Genomic DNA, 6724 nt, shown 5'->3' with positions numbered 1-6724 from the left:
AATTCATCCTCAAGATCATGTAGTGTATCCCCCAAATCCTCAATTATCTCTTCGGGATCACTACACTCCAAATGAATACAATACACCAACATGCATCCGGTTGCCAAACTTTCGGGCAACCCATTATGAAATCAAGCCCGCAACCACCCAAATGTGCCCCATTTTCTATGGGGTGAGCAATGAAGAACCACATAAACATTTGGATGAGTTTTTTGAAGTTTGTTCAACCGTGAAAATCACGGACCTTCCGGAAGAAGTCTTAAAAATGAAGTTTTTCCCTTTCACTCTTCGGGAAAAGGCTAAATATTGGTTCAATAACTTGAGGGCAAATTCAATCACATCTTGGGCTCAACTACAATATGAATTCCTAAAAAAAATTTACCCCGCAAGTAGAACCGATGCTATGAGAGCTTCTATCCTTGAATTCTCCCAAAATGAGGGAGAACCTTTACATGAAGCATGGGAGCGTTTGAACGATTTGCTACGGAAGTGTCCACATCACGACATTCCAAAGTGGCAATTAGTTCGTTGCTTCTATAAAAGCTTATCCGATACCCAAAAAGGTATTGTTGATGCTTCATGTGGAGGAGCCTATTTGGACAAAAATGAAGACGATGTGTGGCATCTTTTTGATCGCATGAGCGAAAATTCAATGCATCGTTCTTCATCGTCCCGATTTGGCCAAAATTTAAATGAAGGAGGGAAGAAAACCTCCAGTCTTTCTCAAGTGGAGAGTTCCATGGAAATTGCCGCCGAGGTAAAAAATCTGACTCTAAGGTTTGATAAATTTCTTTCAAGCCAAAACCCGGCAATTCAATCATCCAACTCTTTCCATTCTCAAAGTGTGATGTGCATGACTTGCTCTAGTTATACTCACAATACTTTCGATTGTCCTCTTGGACAAGTTTTTTCGAGTAAGTATCAAGAACAAGTCAATGCTGTTTTCATTCATTCGGGAAGTAATCCAAATTCTAACTCCTACAATTCCGGATGGAGTGATCCTCACTTCTCTTGGAGAAATCAAGGAGGATGTATCATTCCTCCTCTTCATAAAAATTCTCAAGAAAAGTATTTACCTCCCCACCTCCGAAATGCAAAGTCTCAAGCATACCATTCTCCATCTTATCCTCTTCCAAATGTGAATCAATTCTCCAATTCTCATTCTTCAAATCATCAATCTTTTTCTCATCCACCTCAAGAGCCTCCTAGAAATCCCACTTTTGAGGATAAGGTTTTAGAAGCTTTGGGTGATCTTCGAAAGGAAAATCAAGTGTTTCATTCGCATTCTCAATCAATTGCAAAACTTGAAGCCCAAATTGGGCAAATGGTTCAAACAATGAAAGGGAAAGGGCCTATTCAACCCAAACTTAACCAAAATGCATACTCCATTTCCACCTTGAGGAGTGGGAGAAAAGTTGATAACAAAGTTGAGAGACCTAGTGAAGTTGGTGTTTTGGTGCAACCAAGTGTTAGCCCATTTACAATTCCCAATTCCATTCCTACTTCACTAGGGACAAATGGTCACATTAAGGAGCAAATTCCATTATCATCATCTTCCTCCCATGTAGAGAAGTCTTATGAGCCCAAAGCTCCATTTCCACAAGCTTTAAACGCTACTCCATTTTCGAGGCAAGAAGGAAAAATCCATGACATGATGGAAGTTTTTAAACAAGTTAAAATCAACCTTCCTCTTCTTGATGCTATTCAACAGATTCCACCATATGCCAAGTTCTTGAAGGACTTGTGTATTCAAAAAAGGAAGAACAAGGGACCAAGCCCAAAGAAAGTGCTTCTCACGGAGCAAGTGAGCTCTATCATTAAGCTTAACACCCCACCTAAGTTCAAAGACCCCGGCGCGCCAACCATCTCTTGTACCATAGGGAACCATGAGGTCAAAAGGGCTCTTTTTGACTTAGGGGCTAGTGTTAATGTTATTCCTTACTCCGTGTATCTTCAATTAGGTTTGGGAAACCTTAAGCCAACTTTGGTAGTTATTCAACTCGCCGATAGGTCTACAAAACAACCAAGGGGAATTGTTGAGGACATCCTCATCAAAGTCGACAAATTCTATTTCCCGGTTGATTTTGTTGTGCTTGACACTGAGCCGGTTCCCAATCCTACCACTTACATTTCAATAATCTTAGGAAGACCATTCTTTGCCACTGCTAATGCGACAATCAATTGTAGGTCCGGCATTATGGACATATCTTTTGGCAATATGATGGTTAAGCTTAATGTGTTCAACACGAGCCAACATCCTATCAATGAAGGCGAGTGTTTCATGGTGAATGTCTTGGATGAAATTGTTGAAGAAGCTATTCCTTCCATTCATTCTATTCTTTCTGAAGATCCTCTTGAGGCATACCTCTCTCACTTCAATATAGATGCATTTGACATTGAAAGCTCCATATATGAAGTGAATTCTCTAATGGACTCCGTGGCCATCTTAGACTTCCCGCCATGGAAAAACTCAAAAGAACCTCTTCCTCCAATCGCAAGTACTATTTCTTATCAAAAAGAGGAAGAAGTTGTAAGTTCACCAATGGCCAATCCAATTTATGAGGATATTCCTTGTAATATTGAGCATGAAGTCATTGATACGACCTTAGTGAAGGAGGAGAAAGTGATCAATGTGGAAGTTGACAAAAAGGATGAAGAGATTGAGTTTCCTAATAATCCAACCGAGTCTTTGAAAAACATTACATTGCCAAGTGCAAGGCCGATCATGATGGACTTTATCTTCAAGACCGTGGATGAAAAGGAACAAATTGCATCTTCCATCATTTCTTTCCAAATCATTCTTTTAGGAGATGTATTCATTGTTGTGAGAGAACATCCATTGGGGAAAATAGATAAACGGATCAATGAGGATGTCTCATATCCGGTTTTTTATTCTTTCGACTAGTGAGTCGCCCCAACGTCTTTCTAGTGACGTTAAATACTAGTTTTTCGTAGAGTTTCCCGACTTTACTTCTCCCTCATTTCTCTTTATTTTATTTCTTCCATCTTCATCTAAATAAAATTTTATTTTATTTTCTTCTTTTACTTTATTTTATTTTTTGTACAATTCTGCTTTCAAAAATTCAAAATAAAAAAAAAAAATTTGTAAATGGGTAATGTAGGTTGGTGTTTGATTTTATTTCGATTTTATTATTATTATTATTATTATTATTATTATTATTATTTTTATATATTTCATGTTAGTTTTGCTTTATTCAAAAACATAAAAAAAAATTAAAAATTTTAAAAAAAGTACTAGTTAGTATAGATTGATAAATGATTTTATTTTAATTTATTATTATTATTATTATTATTATTATTATTATTATTCATTTTAGTGTATATATTCTTTTTAGTTTTGTTTTGTTTTTTTTAAAAAAAATAAAAAAAAATAAAAAAATAAAAAAAAAAGCCCGATCCCCGTCCACGGGGATCGATCCCATTTTACTTGTATTTTTCCCTTTCTCATTAAACAGTGAAGGGGACATTTTTTGCCTAAAATTGTCGATCCCCCGTCAAAGCTGATCGATCGCCCCTTAGCACCACGAATATATTCCTCTTCTCAGTTTCTTCAAGCCCCTAGCTTTTCGTTTTTCCCTTAACCTTGCCCATTCATTGTTTACCTTCACCCCCACATAAATTCCTCTCTTCTCCCTTTGGATTCCTTAACCCAAATCTCCACTTCCAATCTCCATGCCCAATTTCTTCATCCAAACCTCATTGTTCTGTCCTTCTCTTCCGCGGCATTGAAGGCGTCAAATTCCTGGGCCATGGCTCTGAGTTTTTCTGTGCCGACGGTTTCTGATTTGTAAATCGCCGATTTCTCCGACGATTTTGATTTGGTCGACGATTTTCGCCAATTTCTGGGTTCCGATTTTTTGTTGCAGTTTCTGGGTTGGTTAATCGGCAGTGATTCGCTGCGCCGACGGTGACTGGGCTGTCTCTCCGGCGATCGTGGCTACTTCTTCCAACGGTGTCGCTGCTGGGTTCTTTCTGGTGGGTCGTCTTTCCGGTGAGCTTATGCGTCGTCATCTGCAGCGCCGTTTTCTCGGTTCTTTTTCGGCGCCGGCTGAGTTCATTTCCAGTGTCCCTGATCAACGGTGGTTGCATCTGGGTTGAGGGTCAAACGGCGTCGGATCTGGGTTGTTATCTCCGGCGATCGCGGTGGCTCTTTTCGGCGATTCCGGCTGGGCTTAAATTCCGGCGCTGTTTGAGACTCGCCCTTTATTTTTCCGGCGTTGCAACTGGCTGTTCCCTCCAGCGATTTTGGCTAGATTTTGATTTGGTTTCTTCATCGATTCCGGTGGCTTTTGACTGGATTTTCTCCGGCGAGTACGTGGGTAAGTGCTGATTTTGTGATTTTGGCAAGTTTGTGAGTTGTTAATTGGGTTCCAGATTCCACTTTTTAAAAAAAAAAAAAAAAAATTTACATTGATGACTTAAAAAAAAAATAAAGCAGTTGAATTGTTGTTTAAAAAAAAAAAAAGGGCATAAAAATTTGAATTGATGATTTAAAAAAATTTGTCACTGAAGTAGGCTTATTGAATTTGGACTACTTCCCATATATTTCAATCTTTAAGAAATGATTCGTGTTTCTTCTTCCAAACGTTTCAAACCCTCCAAAGAGACTCCCAAAGCTGTGTGGCGCAACAAACGTCTGGATTTTGAGACTACCTTCGACATTGAAGGTACGTTTTGCCACAATGACACGACTGAATGGGCGGTGTTAGAATTTGAAAGGAGACGTTTGTCCTGCCTTTTTAGACCAGCTGCAGAGGTTGTCTATCCCCGTATTGTGCGCCTATTTTATCAGAATATGGAATGGTTTAGTGATGCGCCAGACATATTAGTTACAACCATTGATGGTGTCCGAATTCACTTTGGTGTCTTGGACATAGCCCAGGCATTGGGGTGTCCACATTTGTGCCCCGCTGACTTGCTAGCAGAGAATGGGGAGCTACGTTTTGGCAAATTCTCGAAAAAACCTACTGTGCATTTTATTGTTAAAGATATGTGTGACGGGAAGTATGGTGACAAGAAGAAGAAGAATTGTGCCAGCAAGTCCTCACTACCTAAGGATATGTGGTTTTTCGATCAGGTTCTGAAACGGAATGTTTTTCCAATAGGTCATAAGGTACAGCGGGGACAAGAGTTCTTAATAGCGTTGTATGCTACCCACACTGGAGCATGGTTTTCTGTTCCAGCTTTTGTCTTTAACCAGATGCATAAATATTGGAAGCATTTAGTGGCGAGTGGGGATCCGAATGCGAAAAAATGGAAACTTCCGTTTCCGTATCTTATTACCCAGCTTCTTGTCCTTCGGCGCTTCGTAGTTGATAATGATGAGATCTCTGAGGCTCCATGGGTGACTTTTAGGCTAGCACAGTGAAACTTAAGCCTTTCTCAAATGCCTAGTGCCAAGAAGGAAGGTGATGGCATAGTAGCAGGTGCTAGAGAGGACGTGAATACCCTGGTTGAGGACGTTGTTGGGAGGTCTGAGGAGCAGATTGCTGATGGTGCTACTTATGAGATAGCACAGGCTGTGTCACCACATGCAAAGGAGTCAACAGGGGTGACTAGGGCAGAGTTCAATGCCATTGTGGGGCAGTTGAGGACCGAGTTAGCTGAATCTCGAGAGCAGCATCGAGTCGAGCATGCTGAGCTTATACAGCAGCACACCACTACCCAGCGCATGCTACGAGATCTATATGAGATTGTTTCATCGAGTCTCCCACGCACTTCCACATTGCCACCTGATGTATGAATTCTTTTGTCTATTTTATACTGTTCAGATTTTTCTATTTTAGGTGGATGGGATTTTATGTGGCTATAGTTAGATTTTTGTGATTTAGAGCTGGTTATTTTGGGAACTTGTAATTCTGGGTTTTGATGATATATTTTGGTTTAATTCATCCATATATGTTTTGTATTGATGTTTTTGCTATAGATATATACATGGATGATTGTTTTTGGCTTTGTTATTCATATTTATTTATTTATAAAATAAAAAAAATAAAAAATAAAAAACAATAATAAATAAATAAATAAACATAAAAAAATTAAAAAATTAAAAATTGCAAAGTATCATTCCGTCTTGCTAGAAACGTTAAACTTAGCCCATTTTTCTTATTTTTGTTTATTTATTTTATTTTGTTGGTTGTATATACATGTTCTTTTCCTTTGTTTCTTTTAAAAAAAAAAAAAATGTGTTACCAGTATGCCCTTATGCTTGGTTATGACTGTTTTTATCTTTTATCAAGGGCATTCATCTCATATTTCTTTGCCTCTTATTATATATTGTTTTAAACTGTATGCATTGCTTATTTCATATGTATTTGATGTGAGTTTGCTAGTTTGGTTATACAGTTAGGTTTTTGCATCCAAGTTTGGGGGAGACATCTTTCCTACTGGATCATTGCCGGACTTCATAGTCTTTGCCATTACGGTATACTCTTTCCATCATTTTTCATTGTTCTCATTGCACATTGAGGACAATGTGCAGTTTAAGTTTGGGGGTAAAGTAATCGTGTTACATTCTACTTTAAGTTGAGCTTTAAATATATAATTGAGATTTGAGATGTGTTTGGCAATGATTTCGAACTTTTGAAACATAGTGCCATTGGAAAGCAAGTTGTTAGAGTCTAATACTTCTTGTATGCTTTAGGATGCCATTTAGGGGAAAATTTTAATTTTTGACATCATGTTTGCTTTTGTGGTACACATC

At 38.5% G+C, this 6724-nt stretch overlaps 1 pseudogene; it reads right to left on the bottom strand.

The window, feature by feature from the left end:
* Positions 1 to 408: 408 nt before the first annotated feature.
* LOC132315361 (small nucleolar RNA R71) lies at positions 409 to 507 on the bottom strand (annotated as a pseudogene).
* Positions 508 to 6724: the final 6217 nt, after the last annotated feature.

Source organism: Cornus florida, unplaced genomic scaffold (genome assembly GCF_030987335.1).
Source record: "Cornus florida cultivar Cherokee Brave unplaced genomic scaffold, ASM3098733v1 CherokeeBrave_3.0.0_Hap2_Chr06, whole genome shotgun sequence".
In the NCBI taxonomy this organism is placed as follows: domain Eukaryota; kingdom Viridiplantae; phylum Streptophyta; class Magnoliopsida; order Cornales; family Cornaceae; genus Cornus; species Cornus florida.
This window is presented reverse-complemented; position numbering and strand designations above follow the sequence as displayed.